The sequence below is a fragment of the Tenrec ecaudatus genome, chromosome X (genome assembly GCF_050624435.1).
Source record: "Tenrec ecaudatus isolate mTenEca1 chromosome X, mTenEca1.hap1, whole genome shotgun sequence".
NCBI classification, from domain to species: Eukaryota; Metazoa; Chordata; class Mammalia; order Afrosoricida; family Tenrecidae; genus Tenrec; species Tenrec ecaudatus.
Window position 1 is genome coordinate 124,578,664 of NC_134548.1, and position 24,865 is coordinate 124,603,528.

General features: G+C 37.0%; 1 protein-coding gene and 1 non-coding gene across 2 annotated transcripts in view; one reads left to right on the top strand and one right to left on the bottom strand.

Annotated features, from left to right (window-relative positions):
- IL1RAPL2 (interleukin 1 receptor accessory protein like 2) overlaps positions 1–24,865 on the bottom strand; it is a 719,072-nt gene that overhangs the window by 339,703 nt on the left and 354,504 nt on the right. The gene's annotated exons all lie outside the window — the stretch shown is intronic.
- Positions 18,159–18,288, top strand: LOC142435384 (small nucleolar RNA SNORA44). Its single transcript, XR_012781447.1, has one exon. It is a non-coding gene; the product is annotated as a small nucleolar RNA SNORA44 (small nucleolar RNA).

Consider the following 24,865-nt stretch of genomic DNA (forward strand, 5'->3'; position numbering starts at 1 on the left):
ATACAAGCCAACAGTGTGATGTGGCTGCTGGATAAGCTCACACAATATCAAGCTACATTTTAATAATGATGATGATGATGATTCCTTCTATCAATGTGCTGCTTCACATTGTGAAAAAGCACTTTCATATAGATGATCTCATTTTGCATAGTGACCAGATTACAGAAGGTCAGTATCATGTTCTCTATATGAGCTAGGCCACATCTGGAAGAAGCTCAAGTGCTTCATATTTTAAAAGTACACTGGTCCTGTTCTCCATCTAGAGCATATGCAAAAGAGGAAAGTCATAATAGTTCCTAATAGAAATTATTCAAAATGGGAATGATTTATCCCAGGGAAGATACGATATGGAGGAAACCTAGTAGCTTAATAAAATAGTTGAAGACCTATACACAACAAAATGTACTGCCAGCAGCTAGATTCTAACTCATAGAGACCCTACAGGATAGAGTACAACTGCCCCTCTGGGTTTCCAAAGCTGTAAATATTTATGGGAGCAGAAGCCTCATCTTTCTCCTAAGTAGTGCCCAGTGGGTATCATCACCTGACCGTGAGTTAAATAACCCAACAAATAGCCACAATGCCACCAAAATATGTTTATACTATGTTGTTATAAGAGAGAGAGAGAGGACATAAAGGAGTGCTTTTTAATGGCTAGGGTTTTACAGTACAGGTCTCAGTGTGATGAGACTGCTAAATAAGCTCAAGGGTTGAGAGATTGGGTTCTCACTGGCACAGAATGAGCGTTTTAAAAACATAAGTTTGGGGAGCATATGATACATATATCATACAAAGTATTATTTCAGTCATATTAAGGAGAGTTTTGTAATCACCACACAATCAATTTCAGAATATTTTCTTCTTATACTCATATTGTTATTAGCTTCCCACTTCGCCCCAACTTCCCCTGCCTAATTATTAGTCCAGTTACTATCTCTATAGATTTACCTATCCTGAATTTCGTACACACAAAAAAACTATCAAACACAAACAACAACAACAAAACCAAGAGTGGCAGAACAAAGAAAAACCTCCATAGAAAAGAAAGCATAAAATGTTAACCATGGAAACAACTTTAAAGTGGTTCAAGCGGGACAACAAATAACGTGTTATATTTTAATCTGTGTCTGCCATAATACATGTACAATGCTGTCTGATAGCAAAGCTATCCACACACCTTGACTATAGTGAGAAGGGACTTACAAAAGGCACGTGGGGACCCTGCAAAACGAATTTTGACTTTCATTGTCATCCATAACCTTCTGCAAAACTGAGTGTTTAGAATTTAAGCTCTGATACTATTCCTTCCTTCAGGTATGTATTTTATTATTTACAATCTTTAGATTATTCAAGCTGGTGTTCCTTCTACCTGTGGACTTACTTAGATGGCTACTTATTTTAAGAAAGCCCCCAGACACTTAAGGCCCCAGACACTATTCTTTCTGATAGTTGGACACATTTTATTTATTCACCTCACTTTGCTATAGTACCCCTATATTCAGTAATCTCTTCATGAGGGCAAGTAATCTCTTCAAGAAAGGCCATGTCATAAGAACTACCTGTTCTTAGATTAGGGCTACGTCTAAATGCAAGCCCCCAATCCTACAATGATCTTTTTACAGTTTTCTTTATTGGATGACTCTGGAGCAGTTTCTTCATGGAGTAGAACTAGGGGACAGGCAGTGACTTCTTCATCGGGAATAACCTTTTTCAATACACTTAGATTTTTCCAGATGGAATACACAGAATGCAAATTGACTGCATCTGTGGGAACAGACTATGAAGAAGCTCAATAATAGCAGCTAAAATGAGGTTAGGGGCTAACTGTAGAACAGACCATCAATTGCTCATACACAAGTTCAGGCTGATGTTGAAGAGACAAAATGTGACCTTGAGCATATTTCACTTAAATTTCAAGAACATCGCAAAACAGATTTGATGTATTGAACATTAATGACAGAAGACCTCATAGTACTATCAGAGAGTAGTTCAATGGCCCCGAAAAATAACTAAAGAGAGGGCAGTCAATGATCACCCATACCCATGTGTTCCTCCACATTTTGTAGCCTTTCTTAAAATTAGAATGACCATGTAGCTGAACTCCAGACAATAAAATGAGATTGGATGTAAAGCACACTACTTTCTGGCCTGGCAGTGGAGTCACTACGTGGAAGGAGCTTCAATTGCAGAGTCTTTGTTACTCATCCTAAATGATTGGGCATGCAGCTTCAGTGTTTGCAACTCTTTTTCTGATGGGTCTGGGTAAGGTGGGGAAAGATGCTTATTTAACTGCATGATTCAACTGTGAGTGTCTAACTGGGTTAATTGATATTGTAAAAACTTGGAAATATAATGTGGAGATTGGTCAATTTTGCCATCCCTCTTTGTATAAAATAAGCCACCTCAGAAACAAGAATGAGATTTCACTACAAACAATAAAAACAAATTAAAACAAGCAACAACAAAAACAAACAGTAGTGGTGTGCAGCCTGTGGACCCAGATATCCAAGAGACAATTGTGACACTAGAGGAGTAGTAGAGGAGCACTGGGAGCCTGAGCACAAGGCAGAACATTGGACTTTCTGGCCCATAGCAGGAGTGAAGTTAATGACCTCGAGCAGCAAACTCACTTGACGAATAGGGAACCTATGTACACTTAATTGGAGGAGTTAGGTGTGCTGACCACAAAGCTAAACTAAAGCTGAACCTCGTCTGGTTTCAGGCATATGGAAGCTAGCATACTTTGGGGGCATTTATCAGCAAGGGAGAGCCCAAGGTGCCTCATGACTGTGAGACCAAGAATTAGAGAGTTCTACCTGTGGACATGACTGGGTAGAAGCTGTCCTGACTTAAAATCGGTATACTGAATATTACTGATCCTGAATTGTAATTGTTAATTTCCCTAATAAACTTCAAAATCACAAGAATGATCTGGGAATCCTGTGTGGCCATTTTCAATGATTTATCAAACCAAACAGAAAAGTGAAGTTCTGTGAGAGGGATGGTTGCTATCAGAATTGGCTGAGAAGGGTACAGGCATGTCTGACACCTACCTCATATGAATCCACCTTGGGCTGATGTTGAGTGATTTGTTGTTGTTAAATCAGCTGCCACCCCACACTATATTTGCAAACATCTAGGTATCAAACTCACAGACTAGTAAAGGGAGACAGGCATATTGATGAACAAACATACCATTAAAAACTATACTTGCTGAGACAGAAGAATTCATAAGATATGGTAGCTCCTTTCATAATGAAAAAGGCACTATAAACTAGAAACAGAAGGAGACCTCTTCAATATGACGACCATATCTCAAAACCAGAGCTAACATGCTCCATGGTGAAAGCTGAAAAAAATTTCTTCAAGAAAAACATGCCTCCTTGGACCACTTCTATTTAATCCAGTACTGAAGCGTCAAGTTAAAACAATTAGGTAAGGAAAACAACAATAACCAAAGCATATCTACATTGAGAAAACAAACTACTATCTATCTCTAGTCGCAGATGTCATGATCTTAATCAAGAAAACCCTAAAGAATAGACCAAACTATTGTTAGAGGAAGTAAACGAATTCAGCATAATTATAGGGTGCAACACACAAAAATCAGTGGTATTTCTGTACATCTGCAATTAAGACTATAAATAAAGAAATTATTCCATTTAAACAGAAAATAAAATAAAATAATTAGCAATACATTTAGGAGCAGGTAAAAAAATGTAGGGAAAAAATTATAAAAGAATATTTAAATAAACAAAAAGATCTATATTAGTGGATTGAAAGACTTACTATTATTATGTTGAAAATACTATTCAAAGTGATATGCAAGTACAATGTAATCCCAATCAAATTACATGCCTCCCCCCACCAAAAAAAGTATAATTCAATCCTAAATGAGGTGGTGAGACTTGGACATGTTATCAAGAATTGCCAGACTCTGGAGAAAGACAGTATTCTTGGCAAAGAGAGTGGTCAGAAAAAAAGAAGATTTCCCAATGAGATGAATTGATACAATGGCTGCAACAATACACATTTAGGAATGATTCTGAGAATGGTGCATGATTGAACTGAACTTTTTGAAATAAAATTTTATTGTTTTCGGTGAAAGTCTACACCAAAGATTATATGTTCTCATTTAACAATTTCTGTACAACATGTACAGTGACATTGGTTGCATTTTTCAATCCATAAGAAAGCAGAAAATAATTAAGAATGGGTTAAAAGAGAAAACAAATGATAAGATGTTAAAATTTAAGATATATATCTGCAGTAATTGATTTTTTGATGTACTCTATAGTCAGGACTTTTCACATCACTGATAATAAATAGTCTAAGGGTATTCAATGGAAGCTTATAACTGCTGGGGTTTCTATCAATGGATTTTGGCTATCATCCATAGCCTTCGGCAAATCGCACACTCAGTAAGTAAGCTTTCCTGTATTTTTTTCTTACTCTAATCTTGGAATTTGATACTTGTAATCCTTGGATCACACAGGATTATATGCTTCTTCTGTCTAGGCTTAACTGTCACCTCACTGAGATGACTGCTTGTTTTAAGACTAGCTTTTAGGACTCTAGACACTATCCTTCCTGGTAGTTGGGTGCCATCAGATTTCTGCACTGCATTTGGCTGCTCTAGCACAGTTATCTTCCGTTACCCCTTTGTGAGGGTCAGTATTGAGCAGGGGTGCATAAGACCCGATTTTTTCAGGGCTTATGTTTGAGTGTGAACTCAAAATACAATCTTATATTGAAGGCGTATAAATAACCATTCCATTTTAGAGACAGCATTATCAGTTTGTTGAAGGATATTATAAGTGACCTTAAGGTTGCATCTTTTCATGATACTTATTCAATTTGTGTGCTAAACAAGTAATCAGAGAAGCTGGATTATATGAGAATGAATGCAGCATCAGGATTAGAGGGGAGTTTATTAATAACCTGTGGTATGCGAATAACACAACCTTGCTTTCTGAAAGTGAGGAAGACCTGAAATACTTGCTTATGAAGACCAAATATTGAAGCTTTGAGTATAGATTACAACTCAATTAAAAGAGAACCAAAATCTTCACAACTAGATGAATAGGTATACCATAAAAAAGGAGAAGTGATTGAAGCAGTCAAAGCGATTGTCTTGCTTGTATTCACAATAAATCTTTATGTAAGCAGCAATCAAGAGAGCAAACAAAATATTGCATTGGGTCATCTGCACAAGGCCTCTTGAAAGTGTCGAAAAGCAAGGCAGTTGCGTGGAGGACTAAGGTGAGCCCGAATCAAGCAATGACGTTTTCAATCATCTCATATATGTGAACGTTGAACTCGGAATGCGGGAGACTGAAGATGCATTTAAATTATGGTACTGAAGAAAAATATTGAAAATACCAGGGACAGCCAAAAGAACAAACAAATATGTCTTTAGAAAAGTAGTCAGAATGCTCTTTGGAGGTAAGAATGGTGAGACTTTGTCTCATGTTGGTAAAGTAAAGGGGAAGTTAAAAGGGTGTGTGACTGGTAGTTTTATTGTGCCAAACTGACCAATAGGAACGTGTGGGATTAAGAAGGTCACAGTTTGATTGGAGGATAAATGACTCAGCAAGGCCAGCCCCTCTCTCTCTTGCTATCTGGTGATCTGACCAGCATGTGGCTACTTTAGCTAATTCTCTGCTTCAACTTGTGAGCTACACTACCTATGGGACAGCCAACCCATGGATCATGTCACTAGAGCTTGAAGTTCCTTCAGGACCTGCGTCACCACGCTGCTGGTGTATACATTGCATGAGCTTGAGGCTGTCAGATCTTGCATTACTTGAGTTTGATATCCCATCCGGGCCTGTTTTGCTAAGCTCCTGAGCTGCTCACTGTTGGTGACCCACCCTGCCATCTGCTGCCTGTGGCCAGACTGCCTGAAATGCCTTAGGGAAGACTCAGCTGTTTGCTTCCTTGACCTTGGACCTAGCAGCCCTCATGAGTTGAAGGACTTCCAGCATATAACTCTTCCATGGAAGTAAGTTGAACTGAGTCATCTGTACTGCTGTGTGGGCTACTTAGCTCACAATGGCTTCAACAGTTGACTCAACCATGAGAACAATTGTGAGAATAATGTATAATTCGTCAGTGTTTTGTTCTGATGTACACAGAGTCACTGTAAGCCTGACTCGATTAGACAAAACCTAATAACATCAGCAACATAAGTGGTGGTAAAGGGACCTCTGGCAACTATAATAATAGTATCAGTACACTCTATTGGGATAGGATTTAGATTATTATTGCAATAAGGAGAATATTAGTATATGAGAAAACATTTTAAACTAAATTTCATGGGATGTTCCCTTTGTCTTTTTATTGTACATTGCATTGCTATATGTTGGAATTGACTCCATGCACCTAACAACAACCAACAATTTATGTGGAATTTCAAAGGACCTAAAATAGCAAAAAACAATCTTGAAAAAAAAGAACCCATTTGGAGAAATAACACTATTTGATTTAATGTTTTACTGAAGAACTTCAGTAATCAAAATATTATGGTACTGACGTAAGAATGGACATACATACAAACAGAATAGAATTTCTAGCCTGGAAGTCAACCCTCATGTCCATGTCAACTGATTTTCAACAAAGGAGTGAAGACCATTCAATAGGGAAAGAATAATCTCTTTAACAAGAGTGTTAGCACAACTGGATTTCTATCTGTAGACGAATGAAGTTTATGCCCTACTTCACCTTATATGAAAATTGGACTCTAGGAAGATTAAAAAGAACTAAATTTAAGAGTTTAAAATACAAAGTGCTTTAAAAAGAGAAACAATGAAATTAAATAATAAATAAATTGGACTTCATCAAAATGTTTTTCAAAGTAGGTGATATAACTCTCAGGGGGCATGGGCACTGAACAATCTAGGGAGGCTTCAAATAAGATCCCTGCACTTTATTATATATTATGGGATATAAGACAAAGGTTTTACCTGCCAAAGAGTTGCTGAATATTTTTTTTCTAAAAAGGTGGCAGTAGATCAAATAAGTTTGGGATCCTATGACTTACATGAATCAATTGACACTAAGAAGATGGTGAAAAAATAACCCCCCATTGGATAAAAAATTTTTCAAATAATATATTTAACAAGGATCTAGTAAAAAAAATAATGTAAACATCTCTTGCACCTCAACAACATAAAGCCAAAAAAGCCAGTTTTAAAAAGTAATAACTCAGTTTCTGTATTTCCCAAGAATGATGGACAAAAGAGTATATGACAAACAATAACCAGGGTGAGAAATTTGTGTTTTATTCTCTAGGTATGTAATTGGAAGTTACTGAAGCAATTGAATAAGGAGTGTTAAATGATATGATTTATATATTTATATTTAACTGGTTATAATGATGAGAATTGATTAAATATGTATAAGCCTGGAAATGAAAAAACTGATTTAGAATCAATTGCAGTACTTGTCTCAGTGAGAAATATAGGAGCTTAAATTGAAGTTGTCAAAACAATGATACAGAAGATTCTGAGTAAATATAATGTTTAAACATGGTAGGAAGGATATGTATGATGAAGAAAAGAATGCAGGATGAAAAAAAAAAGGAAAAATGGAAGATTATCTGGTCCTGTCCCATCCTCAAAATCCTTGCTATTTTTGCGCCTGTTGTATTCATTTCATTTAGGGTCTTCCTTTTTCACCTTAATCATGTTCTTTTTTTAAAAAACATGATGCCTTTGTTCAGGAACTTGTCTCTTCCAGTAACATGCCCTAAGTACATGCCATGAAATCTCCCCAGACACCCTTCTAAAGGAACATTCAGGGTGTACTAACTCAAAGATGGATTTGTTTTTATAGCAATCTGTGGTATATTCAATATTCTTTGCCAATACCACAATATTTAAAAGTACCATGTGCTGCTAAAAGGACAAATCGATCTTCTTGGAAGAAGTAGAGTCATAGTGTTCCTTTACGTCAAGGATAGTGAGGAGACCTCATCTTACATACTTTAGATATGTTGTTAAGAGAGATGAGTCCCTGGAGAAGAGCATCATGTTTGGTAAAGTGGATGGACAGCAAGAAAGAAGAAGGTCTTCAACAGGATAGATTGGCACAGTGGCTGCACCAATGGGCTCAAGCATAAGAACAATTGTGAGAATGGCGCAGGGCCAGGCAGTGTTTTGTTCTGCTGTGCAAAAGGTCGCAATGGTTCAGAACCGATGAATGGCACATAACAACGACAAACAAGAACACAATTCAAAGGCATCCATTCTTCTTCAGGCTTCCTCCTTCATTATTCAGCTTCCCCATGAACATGAGGCAATTTAACGCATCATGGCTTGGGTCAGGCCCACCTTAGCTCTCAGTGTGACATCTTACCTTTTTCACATTTTAAAGAGATCTTTTACATGTGCCCTATATAATATGTCACTCAATTTTTTGAAAGGTGCTTCCTTGGGCATTGATTTTTGACTACAAATAAAAGGAAACTTTTGGAAAAAGCAAACTTTCTCTATCATACTACTGCTTTTTGATCTAGTCACAAGGCATTTCGATTTGAATATGTTACGGTATAATACATACAACAAATGGATGCAGTGCTGGAGGCACTCACTTGTCTTATGCAATGTTATCCATAAACTGTTATTATTCACACAGTCAAGTGTCTTTGCATAGTTATTAAAGCACAGGCAAAGAGTTTTATTGTCATACCTACTGTCACTCAGGCTACATTTTACATTAGCAAAGATGTCCCTTTTTCTACGTCCTCTTATGAATCCAGCTTACATTTCTGAGGTTTCCTACTGATATACTGCTAAAACTATTTAAAATTATTTCAGCTTCATCTTACCTGGATGTGCTATTAAAACATTGATTTTTAATTTCTAAATTTTATAGAATCACCTTCCATTAAAATGGGCAGAAATATATATCACTTCTATTCATTTTGCAAGGTAGCTTTCTTCTAAGTTCCTTGGCTTAGACTAGTGAGTGCTTCCAGCATTTCATTTGTTGTAACATTTCAGTTGGTGTTCTGTGGATTCTTGGAGCCTTGGTTGTTCACCAAGTGATCAGTGTAACTTGGAATTCTTTCTTCAATAATAATGATTCTTGATTATATGCTACCTCAGGACGATTGAACATTGACCGATGTTTTAGGTACAATGACTGTATACATCTCATCTTGATAGTTTCTGTGCCATTCAATATCTTGGCCAAAGACTCATTCAACATTATAAATCAAGCTTAATTTTTTTCTTCAGTTCTTACAGCTTGGCAAGTGTTAGGTGCTGTCAAACTGATTCTAACCACTAGGGGCCCTGTGTACAACAGAAGGAAACACTGCCCAATCCTGCACCATCCTCACAATTGTTCTTATGTGTGAGCCCATTGTTGCAGCCACTGTGTTACCACTCATTATATCCTTCTTCAGGGATTGTTCTCCTCTGACAACATGTCCAAGATATGTGAGATGAAATCCCACTTTGCTTGCCTCTAAGGAGCATCTATCTGTAACTCTTCCAAAACAGATTTAATCATTTTTTGGCAGTCCATGGTACTTTCAACATTCTTCACCAGTATCATCATTCAAAAACATCGATTGTTCTTCAATCTTCCCTTTCAATGTCCACCATTTAATTCACATGCATATGAACTGATTAAAAACACAATAGCTTAGGTCAGGCTCATCCTCAAAGTCATAGCTTTTCTCTCCAACACGTAAAAGAGGTCTTGTGCAGCAGGTTTACCCAGTGCAATGCATCCTTTGATCTCGACTGCTGCTTTCATGAACACTAATTATGAATCCCTGACATCAAACTATTTTTCATTTATCATAATGTTACCTATCAGCCTAATTGTGATTTTGGTATTCTTTACACTGAGTTGCAATCCATATCTTTTTTTATTTAATCATTTTATTGGGGGCTCATACAATTCATATCACAATCCATACATCCATCCATTGTGTCAGGCACATTTGTACATTTGTTGCCATCATCATTCTCAAAACATTTGCCTTCTACTTGAGCCCTTAATATCTGCTGCTCATTTCCCCCTCCCTTCCCACTGCCCCCTATATCATAAACCCTTCATAATTCATAAATTATTATTATTTTTCCACATATTACTCTGTCTTGGTCTTCATCAGCAAGGGTCTCAAGCCCTTCTTATTTCCTGCAAGCAAGGCTGTGCCATCTGCATATAAAATTTCCTCCAGTTCTTATCCCACATAGTTTCATTAAGCAAATGGAACAAATGATTATGTGAAAGAGCTGAACAAAGGATTTCAAAGATGGGTTAAGAAGTCAGAGCAAATTATAATAAAATACACAAGGTTCAAGAGTTAGAAAACCCAAAGGGAAGAACAAGTCAACAAATAAGGTCCCCAAAGTTTGTCCTCATTATTCCTTCCTCCTCATCATTAAAATAAACTCTCCTTTGAGGAAGTAGCTCTTCCATAGTTGTATTTTGAATGCCTTCCAACACAAGGGACCCATCTTTTAGCACTGTATCTGACAATGTTTCAGTACTTTTCATAAGATTTACATTTTTAAATCATTTTATTGCGGCCTCATACAACTCTTATCACAATCCATTGTCTCAAACACATTTGCACATATATTCCCATCATTGTTTTCAAAGAATTTTCTTTCTACTTGAGCACTTGGTATCAGCTCCTCATTTCCCCCTCCCTCTTCCTCCCTCCCTCCCTCCCTCCCTCACTCCCTCCCTAATGAACCCTTGATAATTTATAATTTTTTTCATGTCCTACACTGTCCAATGTCTCCCTTTTCCCCCTTGCCTGTTGTCCATCCCCCTGGGAAGGGGTTATAGGTAGGTCATTGTGATCAGTTCCCCCTTTCTCCCCCCACCTTCCCCTTTCCCTCCTGGTATGGCTACTCTTAATATTTGTCTGAGTAATTTACATGTCCCGTATTCCCTGTGTTTTCAATTCTTATCTGAACCCATGTACACACTCTGGTCTAGCCATATTTGTATGGTAGAATTAGGGTAATGATAGTGGGGGGGATGGTGAAGAAGCATTAAAGATCCAGAGGAAAGCTATATGTTTCAACATTGTGATACTGCATCCTGACTGGTCCATCTTCTCCCCACGACCCTTCTGTAAGGGGATGTCCAATTGCTTACAGATTGGCTTTGGGCGTCCACTTCATACTCCCCGCGCCCCCCATTCACATTATGATTTTTTTGCTCTGGGTCTTTGATGCCTGATACCTGATCCCATGGACACCTAATAATCACATAGGCTGGTGTGCTTCTTCCATGTGGGCTTTGTTGTTTCTTTGCTAAATGGCCACTTGTTTATCTTCAAGTCCAGATGCTGTATCTTTTGATAGCCGGCACCATCAGCTTTCTTTACCACATTTGCTTATGTAGGCACTTTGTCTTCAATTATCGTGTTGGGAATGTGAACATCTCCGAGTGCCAGATTATTAGAACAAAGTGTTCTTGTGTAGAGGGCATACTTGAGTAGAAACCCAATGTCCATCTGCTTCCTTAATACTAAACGTATAAATATATCTATATACATTCATAAGCTGTACTTATTTCAAAGTTAGATTACTCAATCCTTTTTTCTAGTCTATCTTAATCTTGAAGTTCTGCTGAAACTTGTACACTACAAGTGACTTTGTGGTATTTGAAATACCAGTAGCCTGACTTCAAGTACTATAGAAACACACCCAATTCACTCTGGTATGCAAAACTTATAGAGAAGTGGTGGAAGATAAAGCAGGCTGAAGGAAAGAGATGTTTAAAAATATATATTTACTTAAGATGGAATAGAATTTAGTGTACATATTGATGATGGGACACAGTACTGCAAATGCAGTAGATAGAAGGGATAATTGATGGTTACAAAAAACATGTAGGAAACTAGGGAGGAGGTGGACAATTTAAATGCAGAAACATTCAAGGGAATCTCTGCCCAAAATGGAGGAAAAAGGCAAAGGATAAAAATAAAGAAACATTGTGAAATATAAGGGAAGAAAAATTGGGCATTTCATATTGAATGACCTTGGTCTGTTTTCTTAGTGGCTTTGGATGTGACACTAGTTTTTATACCCATAAAACAAAATAAATTGCAGGTTCCTTTGGCTGAAAACAAATATCACTGGGAAGGGGTTGTAAAATTGAAAAGAGTACATGAAGTACAATATACAATTATTTTGAATAAAACATCTTAAAGATGACTAATAGTACTGCATATTTGTATATACAGATACAATGGCAGTCTAATAGAATGTTGAAGAAAGACAAAAGCCTAATAGACTCATATAACCATGTACTTGCCTTAGTCAAATAGGATATTCAGAATTATTGAGCTATTTGTACACATTACATAAATGTGAGGCCTCCCTCTTTTCATCTGCAAATTATAACTCGTGTCCATTGCCATTGCCCTTATGTGTTTGTTTAGCTGTACATTAAAAAATAGTTGTCATTGAGTCTCACACTATTGACAACCCCTTGTGTGTCAGAGACTAACTGTGTTCCACAGGATTTTCAATGGCTGTTTGGTTGGTTTTGTATATAATTCACATATCATACAAGCTGTTAGTTCAAACATATTAAGAAAAATTGTGCAATCATCACTATGTTCAAATTTAGAACATCTTCTTTCTTGTAGTTTTTGTCAGCTCTTCATTTTCCTCAGTCTCCTCTGCCAAGTCCCTAGTTTATTATTAATCCAGTTCTTATCTCTATAGATTTACCTATCCTACATTTCATACACAGAAAAAACATACAAAACTAAATCATGAAACAAACATAAAAACCACAACAATAATGACAAAATAAAACAGAGAAAGTCCTCAATAGAAAAAAAATCGGATGATACCTTCGGGACCAAGGGTGTGAGAGGCGATGCTGGGAGAGTGGAGGGTGAGTGGGTTGGAAAGGGGGAACTGATTGCAGGGATCCACATGTGACCTCCTCCTTGGGAGAGGGACGGCAGAGAAAGGGGGAAAGGGGGACTCCGGATAGGGCAAGATATGACAAAATAACGATGTATAAATTACCAGGGGCACATGAGGGAGGGGGGAGCAGGGAGGGAGGGGGAAAAATGAAGACCTGATGCAAGGGGCGTAGGTGGAGAGCAAATGCTTTGAGAATGATTGGGGCAGGGAATGTATGGATGTGCTTTATACAATTGATTTATATATATGGATGGATTGTGATAAGAGTTGTATGAGTCCCTAATAAAATGTAAATAAAGAAAAGAGGGGAAAAAAAGAAAATGATTAGGGCAAAGAATGTACAGATGTGCTTTATACAATTGATGTATGTATATGTATGGACTGTGATAGGAGTTGTATGAGCCACTAATAAATTGTTTAAAAAAAAGAAAAAAATCAGAAAATATATTTTAAAAACTGGAGCAAATTTTAAAAGGGCCAAAAGGAAGATAATGAATAGGCTTGCTATCACACAGAGAGCACTGTAAAGGCGATTGTAGGAGATGCAGGGAGGTCCATGGCTGTTCTTTTGGAAGTGTTCACCAAGACTTTCTTCAAAGGCACCTCTGGGTGAACTCCAATCTCTCTCTTTCTATCATTAACCACGAGCTCTAACCAGGGAATCCCTTTGCACATTCAAAGGATGCAATAACTAAACAATCTCAAGCACGGACACTGATAATCAAAAAGTAAATACAAGCACACTGTACTGATTTATAAAGTTAAAAACTTTCCATTTAGATAAACTAAGAGTTCATTCATCAGAACTGCTGTCCTTAAGTTAATAAGCTAAATAATATGCTGATAAAGGAAGTAACAATACATTCAGAAACGAGTGTATATATCATCCCTTCTACAAGTGCATTTCCATAATAACAGTCACAGTACATCTGCACTAACTAAAGTAAATAATGATTGGGCTAATAATAACTCATCCAACACTATTCTAGCTGATCTCTCACTAATATGTTTAGTTAAATTGCCTGTAGGTGTCACATAAGAACTTAATTTCCACATGTGTCATTAATAATATTTCATGTTTTCAAAAAACAATATTTCATGTTATCTCTACATTATAGAACTATCAAAGAAATTAATTAAATTGTGCCAAAAATATTTTGAGCTCCTTGGCATAATATGCTACACAAATATGAAGTGTTACTATTAGATAAACCCCCACCATTCTGCAATTCCATTATGTAGAGTTAGCAAAAGATCACAGAAAAGAAGAAGGCCTTCACGAGGAATTGGCACAATAACTACAATGGGCTCAACTGAGGCACAGCTGGACCCTATCAGAATTTCAAGATTGGGTATGTAGTAGAATTCACCTTCATTTCTTCTGGCTCTGTGTTCCTCTCAGTGTCTTCCTTTGCTGTGTCTATTTTGTGCTGATCTCTCTCTATTGTCTATTGTCTTTCCCTTCATCCAGGTTAATATGAGGAGGCTTCAAAATTATGCAAAAATTCTATTATCTCCCCTCTAATTAGGAGCCCTGTTGGCAAAGTGGTTGAGCATAGTGCTGTAACTTGTAAGACCCAAAGTTTGAAACTACCAAGTGCTCCTCAGTCTAAAGACATGCTTTCTAATCTTGTGAAGAGTTACAGTGTCAGAAACTCACAGAGGCAGCTCTACCTTGTCCTATCCAGTTAGTAAGAGTTGGCATTGATTCCATGGCAATGAGTGAGCACCTCCAGTTAATGATTTCCCTTCCCCCTGCTAACCTTCAAAGAATGGTTCCTTCCATGAGTTGGTCTTTTCTTAACTTTTTAAAAATAGTAGTGTTCAGATACAGTATTGGTCCTTTTGTGATTGACTTCATTTCACTCAGCATAATATACAAAAATTTATCCATGGTTTATATGTTTCCCAGATTCATTGATATTCTTTAATATTGCCTGGTATCTCATTGTTTGTTTATATATTCATGTAAGGTTGGGTATTTAGACTGTTTATATTGTAAATAGTACTGGCATGTATAGGAGGTGTGGTAGTTACATAATCTGGTGTCAATTTGAGAGGATTACAACTGAAGGGGTTGAGTCTGGCCTGTCAATCAAGATATCTAATGAAGGCACATATCCTTATTGTAGACTAATAAATCAAGCCTGTGAAGGTAAACAAGTGACCATCTACCTCAGAAGCAACAAAACCCACATAGAAGAAGCACACCAGCCTGTGCGATCATGAAGTGTGGAAGGGATCAGTATCAGGCATCATCAGAACAAAAATCATATCATTGTGAATGAGGGGGAGTGCGGGGTGGAGACCCAAGGACCATCTGTAGGTAACTGGACATCCCCTTACAGAAGGGTCTCAGGGAGGAGGATAGTCAATCAGGGTGCAATATAGCAATGATGAAACATATAACTTTCTTCTGGTTCATAAATGCTCTCCCCACCCCAAACTATCATGATCCCAATTCTACCTTACAAATCTGGCCAGACAAGAGGATTTACACTGGTACAGATAGGAACTGGAAACACAGAGAATCCAACAAGGCACGTGATCTGTTCAGGACCAGTGGTGTGAGTGGCAATACTGGTACGGTAGAGGGAAGGTGGGTGGGAAAGGAGGAACTCATTAAAAGGATCTACATATAACCTCCTCCCTGGGGATGGACAACAGAAAACTGGGTGAAAGGAGACATCAGACAGTGTAAGATATGACAAAATAATAATTTATAAATTATCAAGGGTTCATGAGGGAGGGGGGAATGGGGAGGGAGGGGGAAAATGAGGAGCTGATGCCAGGGGCTTAGGTGGAGAGCAAATGTTTTGAGAATGATGAGGGCAATGAATGTAAAAATTTGTTTTACACAATTGATGTATGTATGGATTGTGATAAGAGTTGCATGAGTCTCTAATAAAATGATTAAAAAAAGAAAAGTAAAAGAATGTGCATGAATTTCTGAATGTAAAATTGATTATCTGCTGTATAATTTTTATCTAATTTACAATAAATCATTTTTAAAACTCCAAAACAAAATATGAATTATTATAAATCAACTAAAAATAAATAAATATTAACTCTTACTTTACTCTAAAACAAAAATTATTTTGAGATATATCATCAACCGAAGAGGAAAAGGAAAACTAGTAACATACTATGGAAAAAAAGGAGAAAAACAAAGAAAGAGAAGAAAATTAAGCAAAGATTTCTTAAAAAGGACACAAAATACATAACAATAAAGGGAAAGATGAATCAAATTTTGGTAAATTTAAGAATTTCTGTTCACTCATAAGAGATTGAAAAATACAAACCATAGCATGGGAGAAAGTATATGCTATACAAATACCACCAAAATGTTCATATTCCATATATTTTTTAAAAACGCTTAAAAGTTAATAAAAGAAGACTGATAACCAGTACTGGAATTGTTGGATAAAATGGTGTTTGTATTTCCAATTTTTAAAGGAAATGCCATACTGTCTCACACAGTGGTCGCATCATTTTACAATCCTATCAGCAGTGTGTGTGAATTCGTCTGCACACAAACATTTACCAGCATTTGTTTTACATGTTAGTATTAATTCTGGGTTGAGATGAGAACTCACTGTTGTTTTTATCTGCATCTCTATAGTAACTAATGATGGCGAGCATTTCTTCATGTGCATGTCGGCCACCTGAATTTTCTCTGTACTGAAGTGTCTGTTCATGTCCTGTGTTCATTTTAAAATTAGATCATTTGTCTTTTTGTTGTGGAGGTGTTAGACTTTTCTCTAAATCTTAGAGATTAATCCCTTATTCAATATATCAGTGCTGAATTCCCCCTCCGTAGTCTGTAGGCTTTCTTTTTTAGTAGTCTTTTGATATGCATAAATGTTTTTTTATGAACATCACTTTTTAAGAAGTTTCAGCCTTCTAGTTTGTTTTCTGTTACCTTTACAGCTTCATGCAAACTTGATCATGCATTGTGCTCTGTATTAGGGTGTCTACATTTTCCTCTATTTTGAACAATAATTTTTATGGTTTTAGGTTGTACATTTAAAACTTCAATCCACCTTGAGTAAGTTGTGTATAAGCCATTCAGTATCTTCTTTCATTTTTCTGTAGATCGATAAACAGTTGTATCAGTACCATGTGTTAAAAAGATGATCTTGGAAGGGACTATTTATAAAGAAGCAAAAGCTCTCCCACAATCCAAACTATGCTTATGTAAATATAGGATATAATTAAGGGAATTTCTTAGATACTACAAAGTCACCATTCTATCTTAAGAATGAGGACAATTAAAACTGGTTGAAACCAGATGACATTTCTCTCAATTCTCTAAAATTTACTTATAAGATGAAATTTATATTTATTTATATATAATAACATATTTTATTTGGAAGGAGAATATATGAATTATTATGCCCCACCCACCCACCTCCAGTTCATGTTGCATCTTTCAATATAGTCAAATTTACAGCTTCTTTTCCTCTTTGGGATATTTTAAAGTATCTTTACCCCATTCATTAAAAGGGGTTAGAATATGAGCTGGTAAGTACTGCAGATGCTGATATGCTGATGATGTTGATGTCAATAGAGACAGAAAATGCAGCTGGGGAATATATGCCAGATATTCCTAATAAATTTAAACAGTAGTGAGTTATATAATTTATGTTTTGGCCTCTAATATATCCTTCCCATCTTTGAATGACATGGAGGAATTTCTTGATTTCTCTGGTCAAATTTTGGAGTAGATGCAGCTTTCTGGTCATTTACATACATGTCTCCAGAATACTTTCCTGTGCTGTCTATGGTTTGCAATCAGCTTTAAAGTATGTTTAGCTTCTGGATCAGTTTATTATTTTAAAGGAAAGTTGGGTCTGTGCTAAAAATGGTAAAAGGTCAAAATAATGTTCTCTTATTTATTTTACCAATGAGTCCATTCACAGTAGATACCCTTTAAACTCTCAAACTCACAGTGATTGAGTCAATTCCAACTGATAATGACCTAATAAGTTAGGGTTGAATTGTCCCTATGGGTTTCCAAAACTAACCCCCCCTTTGCTTAACTCTGTAAAACCTTATCTTTCTTCTGCAGAGCAGCTGGTGGTTTTGAACTGGTGACCTTGCAGTGAGCAGCCCAATGCGTAACCACTATGTCAGCAGGGCTCCTAAGCTTTAGCTTCCTAATATATCATTCGCCTTCTATCAAAAAATCTGTCAAATGAGAAGGAGAGAAAGAACATTTATAAGAAAGGGGACTGTGCGCATGTTCCCAAGGTCTGTGGCTAGTGTGGCCATCTGATCTCCAACTGCATGCGAGAGCAACGTGGAGAGACTTTGACAGCTCAGGTCAGCAAAGTATCTGTAGCTGCCACTCGCCTTTCCTATAAAATAAAATTAAAAAAAAGAAAGAAAGGTGACTGTGTAAACAACAGTACTAACATTAATGGGCTTAATGGTAAGGGCGAAGAGTACCAATTTTAGTCATATTACTTATAACTAGCTTGAGTACGTTATATAACTTCTCTGAATGCAATTTCCTCTGTAACTTCTCTGAATACAATTTCCTAATTTACAAACAGGGCATAGGCATTTCTCTAAGGAAGTACAAATGTGCAATGACCACAGGGAAAAATACTAGCATTATCCACTGAAGACATTATGATAAGCATAAGAAGTCACAAAAGACCATATATTATATGTGTTCACATTTATAATACATTTCCAGAATCGGCAAATCTACATCTTATTGGTTTCCTGGAGCTGGGAGTGGGTGGGCTTTGAAATTGGGAAAACCGAATAGTATTAGCTAATGAGTATGGGGAGTTTTACAATCACTAAACTTGATTGTAGTGGTAGTTGCACAACTATGTAAATATATTAAAAGCCATTTAAATCTAGGACTTAAGTTCAAATAGTTTTATATTGAGCAATATTTTAATTAAGGTGTTAAAAACTAGAGCAAATGATTCTGTTTAGTTAATATATTGTTGTGTGCTTATGTAAAATATTTCATACAAAGTCCTTAATATAATACTTGGGAAACAATCAGTAAATGACAGGTCTACTAGTATGAATACTATAACAACACTAAATATTATTTAATTTCTCTCTACTACACTAATTGTAATCCTGGCTGACACAAGCATTTCAATACTTGGCTACTGGTGGAAAATTTGGAAGTTTGAATCCACGCAAAGGTACCTTATAAGACAGGCTTTGTGAAGTACTTCCAAAGGATCACAAAAACCAAAGTCACTGACATTGAGTCAATTCCAACCCACAGCAGCCCTATAGGACAGTGTAAAACTGCTTCTTTGGCTTGCCAAGACTTTAATCTTTACAGGAGTGGACAGCCTCAACTTTCTCCCACAGAGAAGCTTGTGGGTTTGAACCACTGAATCTGTGGTTAACAGCTAAGTAGACCCCTACACCACCCTAGGGGGCTTCATGAGTTGGAATTGACTTAATGCCAATTGATTTGGTTTGGTTTTGTTAAACTGATAGTTCAATTATGCCTACTACTCTGGGATCTTAGGAATAAATAAAACACTGTGTGCAAATACCCATTATCGTGCCTAGTATATTGTGACTTCACAATAAATTTTGGTTCCACATGTGAAATCATGATCTGGCTATACAAGCTATGATGAGATAACACATTTATATCAATATCTCAGTAGGATATAAGCCCCAACAATGCCCCAAACACCAATATTCTCACAGGAGCCTGGCCCCAAATCTTTTTATTCCTAAAAGGTTCAAAATCAACTTACTACATGATAGTGAAACACTGCTTATATTTTTCTAAATTTTTAGAAGCTACAAAGTCATCATTCTTTAACAAATACAATTAAACTATAGAAACTCAGACAAAATAAGGAAATAAATTGCAGTCTTAAGCAATAACATTGCAGGCAATTCTTAGGGAAAAGATGGCTCAGATGTTTCAAAGTTATAAAGTACATATTGAACAATCTGGGCAATATAATAGTTTGTGGTTTAGAGTAGCCCATGCTAACCTCGTGCACGTTATCGTGCATCACTAGATCTCTTGGAACCAATTCACTAGCACTAGAACCTCTACAAGGGTGAAGGTAAGCAGCCATGACCGGACTCCAAAAACTGAGTGCCAACAAAGCTGAATGAGCTCAAGATACCCTCCTTCCTCACCAAAGTCCTCCATTGTTCAAGATCATACAAAGGTTTTCAGAGTTATTTAAGCTAAAAGGGAAGGGAGAATGAAACAAAAATACAATGAGATTCCATGCTACCACCATAATAGAAGCCCTGGTGACGCAGTGGTTAAGTATTTAGCTGCTAACTTAAAGGTATGCAGTCTGAACTCAGCAGCTAGTCCATTGAAGAAAGAAATGGTAATTTGCTCCCATCAAGATTTACAGTTTTGGAATGGGCCCAGCAGGCTACATAGGATGCATACATTAAGTCATTACTCTCACTAATTAAATCATTATTGCTCTTTGTATTGACAATACATTTAGGGTGTTGACATGCTTTGGCCTTGTGCTCTTTGTCAGCTTGAGAAGGAGATGAATCTTTTTTATAACTGAAAAATTCAGGGTATCATGAATTTTCATTTTTAGTGTTTTTATGTTGAAGCAAATGGTGAGCAAGCTAAAATTTGAAAAAAATACCATGTTGTTGGCAATTTTTAATGACTCTAAAATAAATCATGTATTTTGGGTTAGGTTATAAAAATATGTCACTGTATACACCATAATACAGAACTACTAATCTAAGAGTCCCTACCACAATAAAAGGTCACCTTTTCCCATCTGTCTTGACAGCTACCACATTACATTTTAATTTTTCTTTCATATCTGATTTCTTTGCTAGCCTGATAACTCTTAAGTCCCCAAATCTAAATTTCATTCACCTTTATATCCCTTAGAAGTTACAAAAGAATTCGATAAAGATTTTTAGGTAAACCGAGTTAAAAAATAAATGTAATTGCAATTATAATTTCCTAATTTGGGTTCCCTTTTTATTTCCTTTTTTTGGCCTTCTAGTCCTGAGTATTGCATTAAATGTATTTTGCTTTATTGTCTTTCCAATATTTTTCAGTGGTCTCATAAGACTAATATAATTTTCAGTAGGAAGCGATATGCTGTAGAAATCTATTTCTGATGAAAATTAACACTCCTTGCTGCCAGAGGTGGAAAATGTTTGTTTCATGTTCATTCCACTTGCATCGTCTTCTGGGATCCCTTTTACAGCCTACACTGTCACTGGGAGATGGTCTTGAGAAGATCGGCTTGAACTACAACCACAAGTATGTGTGATCCATCATGAGTTCATTGGAATTTGTGTTGCATGTAAGGCAATCTTTCCTATTGTAAATCTTCCTTTTTAAATGTACATATATTTTGGGGGAAAAATGAATAAACGTGACATTTTAAAAGAAAAAAAATAAAGAAAATTAACACTCCTTATTCGCATAGAGAAACTTTGAGCAAGTAGAATGTAACACAGTCATGAAATATGAATTTAAATAACCTATACAAGTTAAATAAATTTATAGAGAATAGGAAAGAAAAAATAATTTTATATTTCAGATCAGAATTTGCTAGAGATAAGCTATTTGACAATTTTGAGAAAACTGAAATAATCCAATTAGGGTGGACTGTTTCACTGACCTGGGGTGTTTGTTTGTTTGATGTCCCTTCAGATTTCAGGCCTTCTTATTTATTGTTGAATTCAGGACAAAAACACAGAAGAAAAGTACCAAGCGTTTATAGTGGTTGTTGGTTTTTTCTTCTTCTTTGCATTCATTGTTAGTCATACCATTACATGTTTGATTTGGCAAGATATACGCAACAAAAAATTCCCCAATTCAACAACTATTACATGTATAATTTAGTGCCTTTGATTATACTCTTCATACATTACTTTAAAAAATGCATTTTATAAGGAGCTCATTCAACTCTTATCACAGTCCATACATATACATACATCAATTGTATAAAGCACATCTGTACATTCTTTGCCCTAATCATTTTCAAAGTATTTGCTCTCCACCCAAGCCTTTTGTATCAGGTCTTCTTTTCCCCCCCCTCCCCACTCCCCATTCCCTCATGAGCCCTTGATAATTTTAGATTATTATTTTGTCATATCTTGCCCTATCCAGTGTCTCCCTTCACCTCCTTCTCTGTTGTCCATCCCCCAGGGAGGAGGTCACATGTAGATCCTTGTAATCGGTTCCTCCTTTCCAACCCACTCACCCTCTACTCTCTCAGTATCTCCCCTCACACCTCTGGTCCTGAAGGTATCATCCACCCTGGATTCCCTGTGCCACCAGCTCCTATATGCACCAGTGTACAACCTCTGCTCTATCCAGTCTTGCAAGGTAGAATTCAGATCATGGTAGTTGGCGGGGAAGAAGCATCCAGGATGTGGGGGAAAGCTGTATCCTTCATCAGTACTACATCGCAATCTGACTGACTCATCTCCTCCCCTAAACCCCTCTGTGAGGGGATCTCCAGTGGCCGACAAATGGGCTTTGGGTCTCCACTCTCTCTTTCATTCACTATGGTATTTTTTTTTGGATGATGCCTTATAACTGATCCCTTTGGCACCTCGTAATCACACAGGTTGGTGTGCTTCTTCCAACTGGGCTTTGTTGCTTCTGAGCTAGATGGTCGCTTGTTCAACTTCAAGCCCTTAAGACCCCAGACACTATCTCTTTCGATAGCTGGGCACCATCAGCTTTCTTCGCCACATTTGCTTATGCACCCGTTTGTCTTCAGCGATCATATCATGGAGGTGTGCCGCCAATGATATGATTTTTTGTTCTTTGATGCCTGATAACTGATCCCTTTGGGACCACGTGATCACACAGGTTGGTGTGTTCTTCCATGTGGGCTTTGTTGCTTCTGAGCTAGATGGCCGCTTGTTTATCTTCAAGCCTTTATGACCCCAGACTCTATCTCTTTTGATAGCCGGGCACCATCAGCTTTCTTCACCACATTTACTTGTTCACCCGCTTTGGCTTCAGCGGTTGTGTCGGGAGGGGGAGCATCATAGAATGCCAATTTAATAAAAGAAAGTACTCGTGCATTGAGGGAGTGCTTAAGTAGAGGCCCAAGGTCCTTCCGCCACCTTAATACTAAACCTATAAATATAGACACATAGATCTATTTCCCCATCCTCATATATATATTTGCATGTACATGTCTTTGTCTAGACCTCTATAAATGCCCTTTGCCTCCTAGCTCTTTCCTCCATCTCCCTTGACTTTCCTCCTGCCCCACTACCATGTTCCGTCCCCATCTGGGTTACAGCTATACCTCTTCTTTACGTAACCTTACCCTTGATCATTCCCTACCTGGCCTGCCACTTATACTTGTTTTATGACCAATACTGACTTGGTTATTTTAAGTTTTAGGACATTCCAAAGAAGAAATTTATCTTCATCAATGAGAAGAGCAGGAAATATTTCTACGCCATCTTTAATTAAAACATGATGTCATATCTAAGATCTTTGCATCCCAAATACTCATAGCCTTTTCAATGTTTCTAGGAATGAAATTAATTTTGTAAACCATGCATTTGGGCCCTATTAAAAAGCAGTGTACAGAATAGACCTGATCTGACATCAAGGCATTTCAAGTTTGGCACATGTTGCTATCATATTTTACCATTGGTATTAAAGATGTAATATATTAATTAACTGTAATGCAGTATTATTTTTCTTGGAAATATATTAAGCCTGTATTCCTTTTCAACTGCTAAGAAAATAATTCTCTCTTGTATGTAAGGCTATATTTCCCCAATTTAAAGCTAAATTTATCCTCAGAAAAGTAAAGCAAATGGAAGTTACTAGGTCTAAAATTGTGTGTTTATGGCGCGTGCACGTGTGTGTGTGTACTTTGTACACTCCTTTTTTATGTTTCATACTTTACCACAAGCAGCTTCAGCTGCATAGGCCTGCTTTGTGAAATCAATAGTTTCCAGATTACTTTGCTAGGAATGTGCATCATCTCAAATATATGGTTATTTGGTTAAGATTAATCTTCTTTCAGCATTACAATGTGAACACAATTTAGCAAGAACACAACTGTCATCACTATGTCAGCAAAAATGTATGTAAATTTCTAGAACCTTGTGGATGACTAATGGATTACACTGCGGGAGAGAGAAAGTCAAGATGTTTATTTTTCTCTAGAGAAACAACAAAATATCTGTGCTGATGGCAACTCTGTGCCCTGAAGAGTGTTTATTTCTAGTGAAAATGTTCAGAACTGGAACGTGAATGCAACCCTCAAACAAACATATAACGAATTGTTCCAGACCACGTTTTCCAAAACTATCTTGAAACTGATACTCAAACGTTTCTCACATTTCTCATTTTGCATAAAATGACTCCATGGGGTTCTTGACCATAGGAAAAAGTGAATTGCAAATGCTCAAGAGAAAATATAATTGATGTTTGTTCTGGTTAACTCTTGTTGCTTAGCTAAATACTTCTAACTTGGTGACAAATGACAGTTTATTTTGCGTATGATTTCTTGGGTCAGTAATTTGGAAAATCTTTTCCTGGTGGTTTCTTTCCAATCTCTGGCGTAAGCCAGGGCAGCTGAAGCTGGAAGAAATCACTCCCAAGGTGGATTCTTCACTTTTTTAGTGTCTTGGCCTCTCCCTAATTTGTGCGTTGCTTTCTAAGGCTTCTAAAGCATTTTGAGCTGCTCACAGCAAGGGTATATGGGCTCCTCATATTGCGGTTGGCTCCCCTAGAGCGAACAGTTCAGGAGAACAAGGTATCTTTTGACCAAAAACCAAACTCCAAACTCACTGACATAGAGCCATTGCTAATTCACAGAGATCCCTGTGGCTTTCTGAGACTATAACTGTTTATGGAGTAGGAAGTCCAGCCTTTATCCAATGGAATTACTGGTGGTTTTGAATTGCCAACCATGCAGATCGCAGCCCAATATGTAACTACTACAAAG